Consider the following 16,552-nt stretch of genomic DNA (forward strand, 5'->3'; position numbering starts at 1 on the left):
CGAGGAGTGTGGCGGCCTCCAGGCCTTCCTCGCAGGTGTCCCTATCCAGGAAATCTGCAACGCTGCGGGCTGGTCTACGCCCCTGACCTTGTCAGGTTTTATGGCCTAGACACACAAGCCACTCCGTTTTTCCGTTCTCTCGCCCTAGCTGTGCTCCGTATGGATACACACAGTGCAGGGACTTGGAAGTCTGGTGCCGTGGGTATCTCGTTCCCCAAAGCGTCTCCTGACCCAGCTCGAGTTCCTGAAAAGGAACGTCTTAGGTTACGTATGTAACCCCAGTTTCTCGAAGGACTTCCGGCGGGACTTCCCTGTCAGCGCTTGCTTCATTCTAGAAGCTGACGCCGGTTTCACCGCACGTGCTTTTATACCAGCTGGTCATTATGTCACCTCGCCCGTGACGTCCCTCCCATCCATTGGACAGATTTCATTGGTATTCAGAGCCGGTTACGCTGTAGGCGTTCCCCAAAGCGTCTCCTGACGCATCGTCTCGTTCCTTCGAGGAACTGGGGTTACATACATAACCTAAGACGTTCTCCGGAGGAATAATGAAGATGAAAGATATCTGAACTGGACTAAAGCTGAGAAGGTTCTGGATGTGATGCACGTGTGTTTGAGTTCTGAGAGCAAGATTTGCAGTGAATCATGAATTATGGCTCTGTTCCTCATGTGAGTATAGCACACATGCAGTGGCGCCTCCAGAAATTTTTCATTGGGGTGGCCAGATGGGGCCACTTAAAATCTTGGGGTGGCACACCAAAACTATAAACCCTAAAAATGTATTGGTGATTTAAAAAAAAAAAACCCCATTGTTTTTGCTTTTTTGATGTCTATTCATGCCATTTTATTTTTTAGGAAAAAAATATGAATTTTCCATTTTTTCTAATGCTCTAAACAATGTAATGACATGAAAAAAGCTTTTTTGGGGGGGTCTCAGGAGGATATAGCGGGCACATGACAGAATCGGACAATGAAGTCAGCACACGCTTTTGACGCGTGCCATTTTGAGAACACTACAGAAAGAGCACGTTGTTTTCGCCTGTGTGGATACTTCAAAAGACGTTTGCTCTGCCTGTGTGGTTTACCTGTAACACGTTCAGAACGTGCGTTTTGTCCGACTCCAAACGCACGCATTCGACGCCCATTTCCTGTTATGATAAACGCACGTCAAAAACGCGCGTTTTTGGTGACTCCAAAGCGCGCGTCAAGAACAAAACCGTGCGTTTCCGACGCGCGTTCGCGCATAACCCCAAAGCGCGCGCTAAGAACGCGCGTTTTCATGCCTGCCTGACTGTGCATTAGGGATGAAATGCATAACTGATGCTACTAAAATTTATACTGGCCAGTGGGGTGGCCAGTGTGGTGGCCAGGAGTCGGCCACCCCCTGGTGGCGCCATTGCACACATGAGTCATATGAAGTGCTGTTATGATGCTTTGATGGCTTTGAAAGTGAGTAAATTATGGCAGAACTTCATTTGTGCCCACATCTCAACATCCAATCAACAACTGGCGGATTGAACCGAGTCCCACTCTGCAGTTATTATTTTATTTAATTTTATTGTATTTGTTTTTTTTTGTTTTTTTTATATAATTTGATATACTTGAATATAAGTCATAATACAGAAAAAATATATATATATTTTAGTGTCCTTGAGATGCTATTATTGTGTTTGTTAATATTTTCACTTGGATTTGTATATTTTCTGCTTGTTTTAATTGCATTTTGCCAATTTCTTTTTATGTTTATGTAGGTTTTATTAATTTTTATTTATTTTTGTTATTTTAGTGCATCGAATGGCTTTAGTTTAAGGGTAACACTTCATTTTGATTTATAGTAAGTAACTTTGCAACTTCATGTCAACTAGCAGTTATTAGAGTATTAGCTGAGTCTCTGCTTACAGTTTTTACAATAATTTTTGCACTAATAACAGAACCTTCATGTAATTTTTCAAAACTCTAGACACAAAAACTCAAAACTTAATTGTAACACAGGCTGTCCAATGTTCAAAACTTTGCATATTGCATTCATATCTTTAAAGAAGCCTTACATTTACAGAAGCATTGGTTCAAAATACTAATTTATTATGAAATATCATAGGAACATTACTTTAGATCACCCACACACAAGATACCCATAGTTTCACCGTGTAGTTATTAGTACAATCATTAAATATAGCTGTTCAAAACACTGATGCAGCTTTCATTATGGTCATTATCTACACATTCATGCATCATTGTAATAGACTACAGACACTGGAATCATTAAACATTTGAAAATTGTTGATGAAATAATCAACACAACAGGTTAAAAAATAAATAAATAAATAAATAAATTCAATTCAATTCAAGTTTATTTGTATAGCGCTTTTTACGATACAAATCGTTGCAAAGCAGCTCTATAGGAAATTAAGTTTCCACAATATATTTATATATTGTAGAACCTTAATATGTTTGACTTATGGCAAAATTTGGTAATTCTGTATGTTGTCTGAGCGTTGGCATCCTCTGAGGTCCTCTGAGGGGTTGGCATCATCTTTTCTCAGGTGTTCGGTCATCTCAGATCATTTAAGGGTTGGATCCAGACTGAAGCTTCTGTAATTCCTAGTTACCACGGGATGTTAATCAACAGAGAAACAAATAGAGACATAATTAGCATAGCTGCTGTTCCATCTAAGCAAAAATGATTTGTTCAACCCAAGCTAAAGAATAATAATAATGTACATTTGATCAGATATAACTGCAGTACAAGATTATAAGATGCATTATGTGAATGCTTGGCTAAAGAGATGTGTCTTTAATCTAGATTTAAACAGAGAGAGTGTGTCTGAACCCCGAACGTTATCAGGAAGGCTATTCCAGAGTTTGGGAGCCAAATGTGAAAAAGCTCTACCTCCTTTAGTGGACTTTGCTATCCTAGGTACTACCAAAAGTCCAGAGTTTTGCGACCTTAGAGAGCGGGTTGGATTGTAGCGTGGTAGAAGATGAGTTAGGTATGCAGGAGCTAAACCATTTAGGGCCTTATAGGCAAGTAATAATATTTTGTAAATGATACGGAACTGAATAGGTAGCCAGTGCAGAGACTGTAAAATTGGGGTAATATGATCATATTTTCTTGACCTGGTAAGAACTCTAGCTGCTGCATTTTTGACTATCTGTAGCTTGTTTATTGAAGATGCAGGACAACCAGCTAGCAGTGCATTACAATAGTCCAGTCTAGAGGTCATGAATGCATGAACTAGCTTTTCTGCATCAGAAACAGGGAGCATGTTTCAAAGCTTGGCAATGTTTCTAAGATGGAAGAATGCTGTCTTTATAACATGGGAAATATGATTTTCAAAGGACAAGTTGCTGTCTAATATAACACCCAGATTTTTGACTTTAGAGGACGTAACAGTGCATCCGTCTCGTTGTAAATTGTAATCCAAGAGAATCTGTGTACTGTTTTTTGGTCCAATAAGTAATATCTCTGTCTTATCTGAATTTAATAGGAGGAAATTATTGGTCATCCAATCTTTAAAATTTTTTACACAATCTATTAGCTTAGATAGTTGAGAAGTTTCATCTGGTCTTGTTGAGATATATAGTTGAGTATCATCAGCATAACAATGAAAACTAATCCTTTAACTACTTTAAAACTATTTTCTAATAATATTACCAAGAGGCAACATGTATATTGAAAATATCAGAGGACCTAGGACAGATCCTTGTGGTACTCCATACTTTACTGGTGATAATTGAGATGACTCTCCTTTTAAATGAACAAAGTGGTAGCGATCGGACATGTAGGATCTAAACCATCTTAAAGCCTGCCCTTGAATACCAGTATAGTTTTGTAATCGATCTATGAGTATATCATGGTCTATAGTGTCAAACGCAGCACTAAGATCAAGTAATACTAGCAATGAGGTGCAGCCTTGATCTGAAGCAAGTAGTAAGTCATTTGTAATTTTAACAAGTGCAGTTTCTGTACTATGATTGGGCCTGAAACCTGACTGAAATTCTTCATAGAGATCATTATTTAGCAAGAAGGATCACAATTGAGCAGACACAACTTTTTCTGAAATTTTAGACATAAACGGAAGATTTGAAATGGGTCTGTAATTTGCCAGTTCATTAGAATCTAGTTGTGGTTTCTTAATAAGAGGCTTAATAACCGCCAGCTTGAATGGTTTTGGGACGTGACCTAAAGATAACGATGAGTTAATAATATTGAGAAGCGGTTCTTCTGCTACAGGTAACAACTCTTTCAGTAGTTTAGTGGGTACAGGATCTAATAAACACGTTGTTGGTTTAGATGCACTGATAAGTTTATTTAGCTCTTCCTGTCCTATAGTTGTAAAGCACTGCAGTTTTTCTTTGGGTGCGATGAATGAAGCTGAAATACTAGACGCAGTAGAATCTACATTTGATATTGTATTTCTGATGTTATCTATTTTATCAGTAAAGAAATTCATAAAGTCATTACTATTAAACTGTGAGGGAATATTTAGATCGGGTGGTGTCTGTTTATTTGTTAATCTAGCCACTGTGCTAAATAAGAACCTTGGATTGTTTTGGTTATTATCTATGAGTTTGCAGATATGCTTTACCCTGGCAGCTTTTAGAGCCTGTCAGATGAGAAAAGTCACAGTTTCTCACTGCACTATGTTTTTATCAACCCTGTCTTGTGGGTTTGGCCACAGCTTCTCATCCACATCATAATGGATGTTTTCATTAGTTAAACATCTTGTAAGACTCTTCTGTTATGGCAAATCCAGGCCTGACATTGGTCTCCTGTGATATCATTTCAGGCATCATCTATGGCCTAGAGAAGAGGGACTTGTTTGTGAGCCTATTGAAAACCTTCCACCACCGTGTGGACAAAAACTCCTCAGTCGGGTTACAGTAAGAAAAGGGGAGTATGGGGTAAATACAAGGTGATAACCTGTGGATGAGCCTGAAACTATGATTGCTCTCAGTGCTGTTGCTAGGAATTCTGGACCCTTTGCACTAATTTTGCTATGGGGCCCCTCAAAATCACATTCAGTGGTGGGTGGTCAGGCTCCCAGCAAACATCGTTCTGGGCTGCTCTCAACTGCTGGGCTCTCAACCTCTCCTCCATCTCTTGGCCTGGTTAAAGCCTGCCTCACCCAAAAATATGAATGGTTTTCATCAGCTTTCAGCTCTATCACGCTCTAAAAAGACATTTACTGTAGGAAAAACAAATACTGATAACAATGATTTAGAATTTTTGGGGAATTTTTTTTCTCCCAACAACAGGCATCTTGAAACTGATCATACCTGAACATACTCATTCCTCAGTTGCTTTCATAATATAAACATTTAATATTGTTCATTATTTTCCATAAAAACTATGCTTCAAGAGTTATGCAACAGTTATGTAGCATTCTGAGCAGATGTACCAATTGATAGTTAGATAATTGAAATTAAATGAATAAACACTCAATTCAGGTAATGCGTGAGCTGGGTTTTGAAATAGTAATGCTTTGATGTTAAGTTGTGTGATTTTGAACCTGTGATTTTAGTTCAATGATCAAAATATATTCGGTTTATGTGTATTGTATCCAAGCATCCGGAAAAAAAAGGGTTAAATATTTTGGGAAAATGTGCATTTTGATCATCAATTATGAATTATGTGTCTGGAGTTTTGAAAAATGACATGATGGTTCTGTTATTAGTGCAAAAATGTTTGTAAAAAACTGTAATATCTTCTAACACTTTATTTTGATGGGTCCACAACATACAACATACTGACTATAAGAACCATTGCAAGTATATGTCAACTTATTCTACTAACCCTAAACCTACCCTAACAGTCTACTCTGATTAATGCAAATTAATGAGATTTAGTTGATATGTAGTTGCTAAGTATTATATGTATATATAAGTATATGTATTACTTATATTTATTACATTTACATTTACATTTATTCATTTAGCTGACGCTTTTATCCAAAGCAACTTACAATTGCTATATATGTCAGAGGTCGCACGCCTCTGGAGCAACTAGGGGTTAAGTGTCTTGCTCAGGAACACATTGGTGTCTCACAGTGGATTCGAACCCGGGTTTCTCACACCACAGGCATATGTCTTATCCACTGCGCCATCACCAGCCCACTTATTAGAATGTTTAAAGTGGACTATGAAAATGAAGTGTAACCAATTTAAGTTTTAGTGAACTATAATAACCTGCTACTTCCACTGATCACAACTTTATGATCTGCAAAGTGAAAGACAAATGAATCAGAGAAATGAGCTCAATTGTAAATAACGATTTGAGAGCCTCATTAAGGCTCATTTCAGTTTTCAGAAGCTCTGTGAGGGAACTGATATCAAATCATCATCAAACCTCATCCCACCGTTGTGTTGGTGTGTACTGTAGTGCGCTAGTGTAGTAGTCATCAGTGTGTGTGTGTGTGTGTGTGTGGGCGTGTGAGTGTGGGTGTGTTTTGTTTGTATTGTGTGTGTGTATGTGCCGCGGGCATTGTGTTTGTCCGTTTGTTTGTGTTGTTGACGTGGATCCAGAGGTCAGGTGACTGTGGTGGGCGTTTGCAGTGCTTTACCCTGCAGCACATCTGAACATGACGCACAGGCTTTCCCTAACAACCCTCGTGAATATTCATCAGCTCATCTACATGCACATAAACACTGCGTCTGGCAATTAAACAGGCCTTCGTTAGGATGATTATTAATGCAGAGCTTTGCCAAATTGTTGGGTTTATGTAAATGATGAACTGAGACTGTGGAGAGACACACAAAAGTGAGGACAGACGGGCAGGGAAGTGTCTGTCTGTCTCTCTGTGTGTGTGTGTGTGTGTGTGTGTGTGTGCGTGTGTGTGTGTGTGTGTGTGTGTGTGTGTGTGTGTGTGTGTTTCACAGTTAGGTGCTTCACTGGCCTGATTTTACCTAGAGAAGAGCTCTAATTACTGCACTTATGAAAGAGCGTGTGTGTGTGTGTGTGTCGTCATTTAGCAGAAACTTTTATCTAAAGCGACTAACAAATGAGAGAAACACAAGCGATTTGTCCTACAGAGACAGGAGAGAATTATATTTTCTGAAGCTGCATGAATTCAGCATGTATTTGAAATATATTTTCTCAAGACAAATCCTTTTGGGGTAACACTTTAAAATACTGATCCTTTGTTAATGAATAACTACACAGGAACAAGTCACTAATGCACTATTAACATTGTAGTAATTACTATTACCTAACGAGAAACTATGATTAGTGATTTAGTAAGTAATAGCGCTCAGTTGAAACTGGTAGTTCACTATTAGCTAATCAATAACTACTATTTTTTATATATATCCTGGAGAACTAAGAACTACTGTATACAGGTTCATAATAAATGTGAATTATGCATAATGTATAATTAATTCTAAAATGAAGATGATGGTAACCCACTAGTAATGACTCAAGAATTATCAAATTCTTTTAAAGGAACTACTAATTACTTGGATCAGTATTCTAAAGTGAAAAGCATCATAACATAAAAGCCATAACGAAGGCGGACGCTTTTTCTCTCCTCTCATCCCCTTATCTTCCCTGCTTGCTCTCTCGTCTTGTCTATTGTCTAACACTTGAGAGACTCTTTCTGCACTGCTCTCCAAACCGAAAAATCATGGATTTGATCAACTGGTCTCTCAACGCAATTGACACCATATTCTCTACAAGAGCCCTGGGCTCGGGGGAGCCCAATTGTCCGGACGGGACGTTCGCTACTGGCTACACGATGGACGCATGGGAGAGATGGCGGGTCGTGTGTCTGGCGGCTCTTTCCGTGGAGGAAATTGAAGACATCTACCTATTCGGAACCATGATAACGGGTTTTCTGCTGATTGGATTAGGCTTTGCCCTGGGTTATCAGAGAATTCAGAAGATGGGAACAGCTGCCCAAAGCCTCACAAGACTGCCCGTCATGATTGAAGCAGTGGGCAGAGCGGTCAGCATTGAGACTGAAACCATCAACCGCAATATGGATTCTATCACGGAGAAGCTCACTTGTTCGGCCAGTCCGACAGGCGGGTCTGCGATCGGCGCTGATAATAGCTGCTGGACCGGATGGCTGTTTGTAGGAGCTGGATTACCCCCCACCTGTTGCCAGTCGTGTGTCTATGGTGTATTGATTATGTGCTTTTGTTGCTGGGGTGTTTTTTCTGTTCTCACACTGCACTCCCATAGGAGCATAGTCTGGGGGTTATTTTTTTTCTCCCCTCCTTCCTCATGTTTAAGCTGTATTTCTTCCTCAAATTCCCTGTCTTCCTGTCCTGTCCACCCCCTTGTCATATTGTATTGTATGTATGTTTGTGTATGTATGGACAGGTTGATGGCTAATTTCGCTGGTACCTGTGACTAGTGACAATAAAGGGCTACTACTACTACTACTACTAACTCCCTAATATTGACTGAAGTCATTTTAAGCTTTTGAAATATATGTAAGGTTTTGGATAGTAATGACTCAAGTGTTACTACATCCTTCTGAAGAAACTATTAATTATTTGGATCAGTATTCTAAAGTGAAGATCACGGTAACCCACTAGTAATAAGTGAAGTGACATACTGCCAAGTATGGTGACCCATACTCGGAATTCGTGCTCTGCATTTAACCCATTCAACGTGCACACACACAGCAGTGAACACACACACACCGTGAACACACACCCGGAGCAGTGGGCAGCATTTATGCTGCGGCGCCCGGGGAGCAGTTGGGGGTTCGGTGCCTTGCTCAAGGGCACCTCAGTCGTGGTATTGAGGGTGGAGAGAGCGCTGGACATTCACTCCCCCCACCTACAATCCCTGCCGGCCCGAGACTCGAACCCGCAACCTTTGGATTACGAGTCCGACTCTCTAACCATTAGGCCACGACTTCCCCTTACTGATTTAAGTGTTACCAAATCTAGCTAAATGAATTACTAACCAAAACCTTACAAAAACCTTAAAAGTTTACAATGACTTCAGTAATTTCTAGGGAGTTATCACGATCTTAACTTTAGAATACTGATCCAAAAAATGAGTAATTCCCTTATAAGGATGTAGTAACACCTGAATAATTACTATCCAATGCTTTACAACACTCTCAAAAGCTTACAGTGATTTCAGTCGTTACTAGGGAGTTATCATGATCTTCACTTTAGAATACTGATCCAAATAATTAGTAATTCCTTCTGAAGAATTTGGTAATATTTGAATCATTACTAGTGGGTTACCATGACCTTCACTTTAGAATTAATTATACATTGGCCTGGTTTCACAGACAGGGCTTAGACTAAACCAGGATTAGGCCATAGTTCAATTAGGACATTCAAGCTATTTTTATAAACATGCCTTAGAAAAAACATTACTGTTGTGCATTTTGAGACAAAATAAAGGGACTGATATATTTTAAGATCTGTCAGAGCAAGTTTATTTCAGTTGAAACAGCTCAGACTTAGATTTTAGTCTGGGATTAGGTTTAAGCCTTGTCTGTGAAACCGGGGGATTATGTATTATTCATATTAATTATGAACCTGTATACAGTAGTTCTTAGTAGTTCTTAGGGAGGTATGAAAAAATAATAGTTACTGATTAGCTAATAGTGAACTACCACATTTGACTAAGTACTATTTCTTACTAATTCATTAATCAGAGTTTCTTGTTAGTTACTAATAGTTACTAGAGTGCTAATATTGCGTTACTCATGTGTTCTTGTGTAGTTATTCATTAATGATGGAACAGTATTCTAAAGTGTTACCCTTTTTGGAGTCAGTCGAGCTCTGCAGTGATTGTGGATTTTTGTTGGTCAGCTGGAAATGATCATCATCCTGATTCCCTCGACAAAACCCCAAACTCTGTGACCAACAAAAGTGAATGATTCTGACACACTTTGTTCATCATGAAAATCTTTACAAATGAACACAACTTTTTAGAATTTTATAGCAATTGACCTACATTTCACTGCTGGTTATACCCTGTATAATTGTATATGTGACAAATAAAAACTCTTGAATCTTGAAGAAAAAATCTAAACATAGGCTAGGAATGCACTACACAGTCACATGACTTCAACATCACCACCATTAACCTTCAACAACTCTTTGAGTCTTTATTTAAACACATTTTTTCCTGGAAGTTTGAGTTAGAATATATTACATAAGTGCGATTATAAACTCAAAGCGACTAGTGAGAAGATGAGTTTAACTGTTCGGTGTGATGATGTTTACAAACATTTTCAAAACTTTGTCTCTTTTTTCCTAAACTTTAATAATAATAATAATAATAATAATGATAATAATACATGTTATTTGATGGCGAGTCTCAAACCACCCAAGACTTTAACTTGGGAGGAGACGGAAATCAGAGAGCCATCAACTGATATGGGGCAAAGATGAGCTTTGGGGAGTGTGGCCCTAGAACCAATGAGAAGAACCTCACTTTTATTTCCATTGAGTTTGAGAAGATTGATTGACATTCAGTTACTGATAGCTTATAGAAAGGAAGTGAGAGCAGAGGGAGGGAGAGAAGTATTTGGTTTCGTAGAAAGATAGAGTTGTGTACCATCAGTATAGCAGTGAAAATTTATCCCAAAATGACTGAGAATATTGCCCAGAGGTAAAATGTAGATAATAAAAATCAATGGACCCAGCACTGAACCCTGAGAAACACCATGAGTAACATCAGTTTGTGATGTGACATTTTTTTCCTGAAAGAAATATTTTCTATTATGTAGGTATGACCTGAGCCAGGCTAGTGCATTATTAATGATCCCAATGGCAGCCAAACGTTCCAATAGAATTGAGTGGGAGATGGTGTCGAAAGCTGCAGTAAGGTCGACAAGGATCAAGATGGATAAAAGGCTGTTGTCAGGTGCAAGTAGAAGATAATTTTTCGGTTACACTTTATTTTTGATAGTCCACTTTAGACATTCTACTAACTATAAGTAACTTTATAACTGCATGTCAACTACATGTCAACTAATTATCGTTAATTTGCAACTATATGTCTAACTCTCAGAATAGACTGTTAGGGTAGGTTTAGGGTTAGTAGAATAAATTGACATATACATGCAAAGTTTCTGATAGTCGGTATGTTGTACGTTGTGAACCCATCAAAATAAAGTGTTAGAAGATATTAAGCAGACAGTCTACTAATACTCTAATGACTGCTTGTTGACAAGTAGTTGCAAAGTTACTTACTGTTAGTAGAATGTCTAAAGTGGACTATCAAAATAAAGTGTTACCCATTTTTCTATAGTCCATTCTAAAAGTTTAGTAATGAATGAGAGGTTGGAAATGGGATGGTAATTATTTGGGTCATTAGGATTCAAACCAGATTTCTTAAGAACTGGAGAAACAGAAGCCGTTTTCAGAGATGTTGGAACAGTGGCAGTAAGTATGGAAGAGTTGACTATGGACGTTATAATAGCTGCAATAGAAGGCAGACAGGTTTCAACTAGAGCAGTAGGGATGGGATCAAGCATACAGGAAGTGTTCTTGGACTTTATAAAATTAATCTCATGATTTTTGACTAATGGAGGCTGAAAAGTCGGTAGAGTGGAGAATGATGGGTCCAGCGTGGTAGTACAAGGTAAACAGTTAGATGCAGAAACTGAAGAATTCAGCTGTTTTTGGTACTAAAATATTCCCAAAATATGTTACACTGAGTGGTGGAGGTAGGGTGATTTGCAGTTTCTGCAGGCTTAAATAGTTTGTTGATAGTAGAGAATAGAGTCCGAATGTTATTTTCTTCAATAATACTAATAATGTCAGAATAGAAGGAGGATTTAGCAGCAAGGGCAATTTTGTATGAAAGAAAATGAGCTGTATACATCTGTTGATGAATAGTTTGACCAGTTTTCCTTTCTAGTCTCTCCAGACATCGGCCCATCATTTTCATCTTTCGAAGTTCAGGGGTGTACCATGGAGAAGACATAGTAAATTAGATTTTTCAGGGGGGCTAAGGAATTTAGTGAATGGGATAAGCAGACGTTGTAATTAGAGATGCACTGATGTATCGGTCAACAATCGGTATCGGCCGATAAAATAAATTTATTTCAAAATCAGCCGATGATCAGGGCCGATTATATCCTGTCAATCAAAAGGCAGCGGAAAAACGTGTCAGACTGCAACTCATACTGTGAGTGAAGAAAATCTCTGTTGAATTTAGGGCTGTCAAAATTAACATGACAATAAGGCATTAACAGTTAAAAAAGCGACATTAAAGCAGGCTCTATTTGACCAGATGAATCACCCGTAGTTCAAGCCAGCATTGCCAGATCCGCAGTTTTTCTCTACACCAAACATTTGTAGCACACCTCGATCCATCCAATGATCACAAAGAGCTCTGTGCTTTCTTACGTCTGATAAGAAACAAACTCTCAGCTTTCAAATCCTGTTCATTCTATCACGAAATACAATGTCGTTTTGATGCTTTTAAATGTGACGTGACAGATCACTATTGTACCTCATATCAAGTTCAAGTCTCTTCCAGTTTAATAAGTTATAGCGCAAAATACACATAAGATGCTGCAGTATGGCTTACCAAAAGGTATCATGTCTGTCTTATGTAATCGCTCAATCAGTGTTTCAACCGTGGAAAGATGCCAATAAAACAGACTGTGAAAAGTATGTTAACGTGACATTTACCTCAGCAAAATTATTCCTCTGTTTACAGTTCATTAGTTAGCTATAAAACAACACTGAAGGGGAGCTTTTTTTACTTATTATATACTACCCTACTTCGGCTCATTGTGTCAAAACTTTACACACAAGCACACAAGACTGGGAAATAAACCAGTCACATTTATGTCGAATTGAAACTATCAAAACCTAACAGTCCTTTGTCAAAATGTCACTCTGATGACAAAATGATACACACTTGCATCATATGAATACACTTTCAGATTAGCAGCAACACACTAGTGTACTTTATATAAAAAAAAAACTGCAGTCTTTAATTTTCACAGTTTTTATTCTGTTCATCGGTTAGCATTCTGTGAAGCTCAATGCAACACTTTGTTTGTTCGTTTTTTTTTTTTTCCCAACAAAAAGTTCACAACAACCAAAAATGAAAGTACTGAAAGGTTACAAATGACAACTCAATACTGCACATCACTGTACTTTACAATGCGGTACAGTAAATGCAATAACGCAAAAATTAAACAAAATACACTACTGTAAATACAGAAAAACAGGCCAATTGTGCGTGGGTGGGATTACAGATCCTGCCGTCTGTTTGGGTCTGGCCACAGGATCTCATCAACGTTACAAGCGATATTTTCTCCTGCTAAGCAACGGGGGAAATAACGCCTTGTGTGCCGAATCCATCCATGGATTGACGTTACCTCAATGTCTCTACATGCCTCTTCCATTGCCTGTAGAAGAGGCATGCGGGCATGTGGTTGACGGTCATATACACGCCATCTCAAAGCGGAAAAAAAGTTATTCGATAGGGTTTAGAAATGGCAAGTAAGGGGGCAAGTATACAACTTCAAATTGATCATGGTTTGGTGGATTGATCATGGTCACATGATCCACCAACGTTGCTCTAATATCATCTGAAATATTGTTCCGTGCATAGCCTCTTCGACCATGTCCTACTCATCTCTCTCTCTTTGTCTTTTCGTCTTTGTCTTTTCGTCTTCGTCTCTTCGTCTTTTCATCTCTTTATCTCTTCGTCTCTCTCTATCTCTTGATCTCCCTGCCTCCATGCTTGCAAAGTTCTCAAAATGGCTCAACTGAGGCCTATTTGTGGTTGGCTGATTGGTGATCAGTTTTTAGTGGCTGATTGGTTGGCTGATTGGTGATCAGTAAGTTAGTGTTTTCAGGTGTGTGTCTAAGTGTTTTCAATCACCCAATGTGTTTTGTATTTTGAATAGATGTGTTTTCCCAATGGTACCCATGAGATTTCATTTATGAACGAAGTGTCTTATGCATGAAATTGTGTGTAGTGTGCAGGAGCAAGTGTGTTGCAGAATTGCAACTGAAGTGCAAAGCAGCGCTTTTGTTTAAGGTATGGTTACACTGTGTTTAAGGTGTAGTAACAAAAGCTTCAAGTTTTGTTACTTTGGTCCAAGCATGTGTCTATATTGTTCAAGCAATAGACAAAAACTGTAAAACTAAAACAAATGATTGAAATATGGATTCGTTGTTATTCTTATTACAAACTAACTTGTATAATATACTTAATATAAAGGAATAAGACGAGGAATGGCATAGGCTACACCAGAACGTTTAGCAAACACTGAGGAATCAAATAAATAAAGAACATTTAAAAAAAGCCTCCATAGCGTAACGTGAGATAAACAGCAAAGACAAATCCAACATGTTCTCTGGTTTAAGAAGCAGTCTTTTATTTTACTTCAGCTTGAAAACCAAATCATCCGTCCCGTCCGCCATTGTTTCCTGGCGCGGCGAGTATTAACCAGGCACTGCTCCTAAAGAACTCTCAATGAAAGCGCCTCTCTCACTCTCTTCATGTGATCAGAAATCTTAAGGCCAAAGTATACTTCGGCCATCCGTGTACGCGCACCGTCCGCATTACGTCATTTTCATCATCAGGAGGGCTCGCGTCCAACATCTCATAGGTGAGGTGAATGTTGACAGAGCGCAAGTCAAGTAGGTGGTACTGCGCATGTGTTGAGCTCGTCTGTCCGCACTAATCTGCGGTTGAGTATACTTCAAAGCTGTGTGGACGCGGCTGTGCGCGAGACAGAACAGAACGCGGAAAGTGAAGTATATCCTGCCTGCTGCACTGCAGCATGCGTTTTATGCAAGGAGCAGAGCAGACGTTTTGGAGCAGTGCAGACCATGTACTGGCACAAATGCAGCCACATGCCACATTTAACTCTCTCATAACTATCAGTATCGGCATCGGTATTGGCCGATATCATTCTGAATAATCGGCTATCGGTATCGGCAGATCAATTCAGTATTGGTGCATCTCTAGTTGTAATGATCCACTAGATTAGCGGTACAAAGTAGATGAGGACTAGAATAGAGATAGGTATTAATTAATTTGTTGAGATCATCTGAGTTTATGTTTTTAATATTACAAATGAGATGGAATGCTTCAGATTAAAATTTGAAATTGGCAACGTAACATCAAAAAAGACAATTTTATGGTCTGAAATGGGAAGCTCAATGAAATTAAAATTGCAAGGTGTCGCTTCTGAGCAACAAACTAAATCTGAAACACGGCCTTTATAATGGGTTAGAAAATGAATGTTCTGAATAAGTCCGAAACTATCTAAAACATAAGTGAAAACTTTAGTACTAGTATCAGTATGTTTATCACTAATTAAAATTAAAATTACATTGGGACACATTGTACATAAGGCTGATAAAATAGCAGTGAGTTTGCTATTACAGTTTTTCTCGATTGCTAAAACACTATAACCAGGCTTTTGAACTAAAATTTCAAAACCATAATGCCATAATAAAAAGCACACCCATTTTGCTGAACTATAAACACTATTCCCCTGCTTTGACACGAGTCAGATTTGGTGAACTGTTACTGCAAAACTACGCACAAATCCCTACATTTCTCAGCGCTTACACCATGTGGTCATTTAGAAATCACTAGCATTCAATATTGTTCACTCAAGTCTGCACAGTTTGAGCTCAATTAGCACACAATTACCCAAGTGGAAACACTAGGAGTCTAAAGTTATCACACACCAATCAGAACCTTCGATGGATAAAGGGCCAAAGTCAGCTTACAGTGTTTCTCAGAGGCTTTGGTGCATTTCTCGAATCAGAAATTAAATTCTCAAAACTACTCGTTCAACCTCCACATCATCTAGTCACTTGTACACATCATAAAAAGTATCATTCTTTTGAACAAGTTGTGATTGCTTTGGTATATTCAAGCAACTGATTACTGTATGTATATTTGTCTGTGGTTTCCTACATCATCAGTTGCTAATGTCATGTTGCTCAAAATGTATAGTTCTCTGTGCTATAGTCTTACCCCTCAAAACCTCAAGTCATTAGTTCATCGTATAAATCATTACGGTAAATGCAAAATGGTTGATGTAGTTGTCATACACTGTCAAACATATTTTCTACACATTTCTATTAGACTTTTAATAAATTTGCAATTGTTCAAGTGAATCTTGACTTTCAGTAATGAAGAGAATATAGATCAACCAATGACAAACCAGTTCTCTGAAATAGCTCAAAGGTACATCTCATCAACCTTCAACTGGAAAGCATATATAGACAGAGGACAACACAAGAGTTACAAATTCTGATAGTGGACTTCCTCATTTTTATTTTTGCCTTTGTGCACATATTTATTTTTCTATTCTATTCACAATGCCGATGTAATGTGTTTTTTTTTTTTTTTGGTCAGACGACTAGTAAAAGTGTAACTGTGAATCATACCCAGTCTTTTTCAATCAATATCCCACATACAGTAATGTGTACATTTGTACTTTTGAAAGGATATATGACATACATAAGAGAAAAAAAAAAAAAAGTATTGTCAAGTATGGTGACCCATACTCGAAATTGGTGCTCTGCGTTTAACCCATCCAAGTGCACACACACAGCAGTGAGTAGTGAACAAATGCAT

Source organism: Barbus barbus (genome assembly GCF_936440315.1).
Source record: "Barbus barbus genome assembly, chromosome: 27".
Taxonomy (NCBI): Eukaryota; Metazoa; Chordata; class Actinopteri; order Cypriniformes; family Cyprinidae; genus Barbus; species Barbus barbus.